We start from the raw sequence: 5,000 nt of genomic DNA, 5'->3' as shown, positions 1-5,000 counted from the left end.
GGTAATCTCATCTGCTCTGAGGTCGTATTATGATTATGATGTGGTCGCAAACGTTAGTAAGCAAGCGCACACAAAATCGACGAGGAACCTTTGAATCGTCCAAATTTGCCGGAACGAAACCGCATTTCGAAGAGTTCGGGTTTCCGGTTATCGGGAGGGTCGCAAGAATATAAAATCTCTAGGACACACAACCCGCCGTAATCCCACAGAACGTCAACGAACGGTAATGTCCGATGTTGCAAAGTGGACTGGCTCACACGTTGAGTGAATTATTTAAGAGCACGCATTTACGCGAAACTCCATCATTCGCCGGCAAGCCGTTTAAAGCAAGCGGCAGTCTGGTAATGTTATACGACTCTCAGCCAGAGGTGGTCCGGGAACAGTATCCGAGGACCGCAATGTGCGTTCGAAATGTCAATGTTCATGTATCCTGCAGTTCACATGTCGACGCGCAATTAGCTGCGTTCTTCATCGACCCACGAGCCAAGTGATCCACCGTTCAGGGTGATTTTATATATATTTATACATGTTTCGATCGTGATCCCCTCGAAATCGTTTAAGATAACTCGGGCGATTCTGAAACTAGTATGATTATTATGGTTACAATTAGTACACCGTAAAGCTTTCGCGTTTCGGTCCGAGATACAAAATCTCGTTTCAAAATTGAAATATGAATATTTCACTGTGTGTGAGATTGAAAAATCTGCTTTCGCTGATTTTTCATTTTCTTAAAACAACGCAATGAAGCGAATGTTCAAATTCGCACAATTTGAATAAAATGTGCAGAGTATATAGAATACTAACGCAAGCGTTTACTACAATCGACTTTAAAACACTAGACTTTCATCTAGCGCCCAAAGAATTGATTGAGCTATGCGTTTAAAGTATAATATTCAAAAAGAACGCCGTTTTCACAACGAACTTCGTCATTCGCTCAGCATCTGGCGATACCGAGCAGATATACATGGCAGTGCTCTCACACAATGCATAAGAGCGCTAAGCGGTTGTAAACTGCGTCACGCTGCTTTTGCACACTGCGCAATATTTTGCGACTAGCTCCGGTCAAACGTTAATGAAACGAATGATCATTGCCAGAGGCTTTTGCCCACAGTATATTATACTATGGGAGCGCGCAACATTTAGTCTGCAACATTATATTGCGACATATAGCACACGTTTCATTCACTTAATAGTAAATGTACGTTAATGATCCTTCCGCAGGTTCACCTACGGAAACCTTGTTACGACTTTTACTTCCTCTAAATAATCAAGTTTGGTTATCTTCCCAGCAACATCGGCAATGTCGAAACGCTGCCGCGCACCGGTCCGAAGACCTCACTAAATAATTCAATCGGTAGTAGCGACGGGCGGTGTGTACAAAGGGCAGGGACATAATCAACGCAAGCTTATGACTCGCGCTTACTAGGAATTCCTCGTTCATGGGGAAGAATTGCAAGCCCCAATCCCTAGCACGAAGAGGCTTCAACGGATTACCCGGACCTTTCGGCCAAGGAAAACCTGCTGATCTCTTCAGTGTAGCGCGCGTGCGGCCCAGAACATCTAAGGGCATCACAGACCTGTTATTGCTCAATTTCGTGCGACTAAATGTCGCTGTCCCTCTAAGAAGATATATTTGTACGCCGGTAGTGAGAACCACAACCAACAACGACCGAAGCCGAAGCGGAGGGTCTTTGCGATACCAGAAAGTACGTCTATTTAGCAGGCTAGAGTCTCGTTCGTTATCAGAATTAACCAGACAAATCACTCCACCAACTAAGAACGGCCATGCACCACCACCCACCGAATCAAGAAAGAGCTCTCAATCTGTCAATCCTTCCGGTGTCTGGACCTGGTGAGGTTTCCCGTGTTGAGTCAAATTAAGCCGCAGGCTCCACTCCTTGTAGTGCCCTTCCGTCAATTCCTTTAAGTTTCAGCTTTGCAACCATACTTCCCCCGGAACCCAAAAGCTTTGGTTTCCCGGAAGCTGCCCGCCGAGTCATCGGAGGAACTTCGGCGGATCGCTAGCTGGCATCGTTTATGGTTAGAACTAGGGCGGTATCTGATCGCCTTCGAACCTCTAACTTTCGTTCTTGATTGATGAAAACACATTTGGCAAATGCTTTCGCTTCTGTCCGTCTTGCGACGATCCAAGAATTTCACCTCTAACGTCGCAATACGAATGCCCCCAGTTGTCCCTATTAATCATTACCTCGGAATTCCGAAAACCAACAAAATAGAACCGAGGTCCTATTCCATTATTCCATGCACACAATATTCAGGCGAATGAGCCTGCTTTAAGCACTCTAATTTGTTCAAAGTAAACGTACCGGCCCACCTCGACACTCGGTGAAGAGCACCTTGGTAGGATTTTGAGTTGGGCCGCCTTTTTACGGGCTAAGCCCACCGGTAGGACGTCCCACAGACATGCCAGTTGAACACCGCGAGCGGTGAACCGACAGTGTGGGACACAGATTCAACTACGAGCTTTTTAACCGCAACAACTTTAATATACGCTATTAGAGCTGGAATTACCGCGGCTGCTGGCACCAGACTGGCCCTCTAATAGATCCTCGTTAAAGGATTTAAAGTGTACTCATTCCGATTACGGGGCCTCGGATGAGTCCCGTATCGTTATTTTTCGTCACTACCTCCCCGTGCCGGGAGTGGGTAATTTGCGCGCCTGCTGCCTTCCTTGGATGTGGTAGCCGTTTCTCAGGCTCCCTCTCCGGAATCGAACCCTGATTCCCCGTTACCCGTAACAACCATGGTAGTCGCAGAAACTACCATCGACAGTTGATAAGGCAGACATTTGAAAGATGCGTCGCCGGTACTAGACCGTGCGATCGGCACAAAGTTATTCAGAGTCACCAAGTCAAACGGTGAGCAAGGCAAGCCCGCCACCGATTGGTTTTGATCTAATAAAAGCATTCCTTCCATCTCTGGTCGGAACTCTATTTGCATGTATTAGCTCTAGAATTACCACAGTTATCCAAGTAATGTGGGTACGATCTAAGGAACCATAACTGATGTAATGAGCCATTCGCGGTTTCACCTTAATGTGGCTTGCACTGAGACATGCATGGCTTAATCTTTGAGACAAGCATATACTACTGGCAGGATCAACCAGGGTGCTATATATATAATAGCATAGTGCGTAAATGTCCCTCGGCGTCACCCGAGAGACCACACTTTGTATAGAAAAGTTCGATGAATATTTCTAAACAACGAATTTCTTACATATATATATATCTGAGTCGTACGATATTCCCTGGACATGACGAACAGTTTACATCGCAACTTGATATTTTATATATTCTGCGCTTACACAGAGGCTAGACCTTTAACAACCGTCGAAACGGCGGTCCGTACATGAAATTTGCGGTCCGCAGACCCAGTTAATTTCAAACAGTCTCTTTACCCTTCGTTAGATTGAAAACGTCGGGGCGAATTCATTATAAGAATTCATCGTTATAACTAACTTTTATTCTCGCTCGGAGAGTATTGAGTTGATTGCATTTGTATATTTTATTTTCCGCATAAGAGTCTTTGCGTCAACGACACATGCCCGCGGATATGCTGTACAGTATGGTTGAACACTTATAAATAAGGTCCAGAACCCGGCCGTAAACCGACATCCGAACATATACGGCGTATATTATTCTAGACACGGTCTACGACAGTTTGACCTGCAGCGACGGGTCGCCTCGGGTTACCGTGCGAACCATCACCGCGATGGTCTGGACAGGCTATATGGCGGGTCGCAAGAAAATAAATTCTCTAGGACGCGCAACCACTTTAGCAATTTTAGAGCACGTTGTGGTCCAAAACAAACGTCCTCGCTTTAAAATTGAAATATGAATATTTCACTGTGTGTGAGATTGAAAAATCTGCTTTCGCTGATTTTTCATTTTCTTAAAACAACGCAATGAAGCGAATGTTCAAATTCGCACAATTTGAATAAAATGTGCAGAGTATATAGAATACTAACGCAAGCGTTTACTACAATCGACTTAAAACACTAGACTTTCATCTAGCGCCCAAAGAATTGATTGAGCTATGCGTTTAAAGTATAATATTCAAAAAGAACGCCGTTTTCACAACGAACTTCGTCATTCGCTCAGCATCTGGCGATACCGAGCAGATATACATGGCAGTGCTCTCACACAATGCATAAGCGCTAAGCGGTTGTAAACTGCGTCACGCTGCTTTTGCACACTGCGCAATATTTTGCGACTAGCTCCGGTCAAACGTTAATGAAACGAATGATCATTGCCAGAGTTTTGCCCACAGTATATTATACTATAGGAGCGCACTTGATTACAGCAATATTTTGTCGAGTAATCACAAGATTTCATATTTGTTCCGCAGACCCAAATAATTTCAACTCGCTCCGATCAAACGTTCATAAACGAAAGACCATCGCTGCGAGAAGCTTTGCTAGTTCTGCTATATTCACATATATTTGACCGTAGTCAATTTGTAAAATCCTATATTATTAAAATATATAGATTTTATATTTGCGGTCCGCAGACCCAAATAATTTCAACTCGCTCCGATCAAACGTTCATAAAACGAAAGACCATCGCTGCGAGAAGCTTTGCTAGTTCTGCTATATTCACATATATTTGACCGTAGTCAATTTGTAAAATTCTATATTATTAAAATATATAGATTTCATATTTGCGGTCCGCAGACCCAAATAATTTCAACTCTCTCTGATCGAACGTTTAAAAACGAATGATCCTACCACCAGTTATCTATAGCCGCAAACCAGCATCCGAATATATACGGGTATATAATTCTAGATGTGGCTCACACATTATTAAAAGTTACGCTAATATATCATTGACAGACTAAAAGTATCGATATGATGTAAAAACTACACCGGGGAATGATATCCGTACCCGCCCGAACAACATAGCGTACTTTAGCCTGAGCTTGCTCGCATCGCATCGACACGACCTATTCCCCTATATAAGGCGCGCGGCCACAGCGTAAGG

General features: G+C 44.0%; 2 non-coding genes and 1 pseudogene across 2 annotated transcripts; all 3 read right to left on the bottom strand.

The window, feature by feature from the left end:
- Nucleotides 1-25, bottom strand: part of LOC113380532 — a 6,674-nt pseudogene extending 6,649 nt beyond the window's left edge.
- A 327-nt stretch (nucleotides 26-352) lies between these two features.
- LOC113380527 lies at nucleotides 353-507 on the bottom strand. Its single transcript, XR_003367437.1, has one exon. It is a non-coding gene; the product is annotated as a 5.8S ribosomal RNA (ribosomal RNA).
- Nucleotides 508-1,204: 697 nt separating this feature from the next.
- On the bottom strand, nucleotides 1,205-3,130 carry LOC113380531. The gene has a single exon (XR_003367440.1). It is a non-coding gene; the product is annotated as a small subunit ribosomal RNA (ribosomal RNA).
- Between the last annotated feature and the right edge of the window lie 1,870 nt (nucleotides 3,131-5,000).

Source organism: Ctenocephalides felis, unplaced genomic scaffold (assembly GCF_003426905.1).
Source record: "Ctenocephalides felis isolate EL2017-DRISC unplaced genomic scaffold, ASM342690v1 CF-g0.4_SCAFFOLD_02199, whole genome shotgun sequence".
Taxonomy (NCBI): Eukaryota; Metazoa; Arthropoda; class Insecta; order Siphonaptera; family Pulicidae; genus Ctenocephalides; species Ctenocephalides felis.
This window is presented reverse-complemented; position numbering and strand designations above follow the sequence as displayed.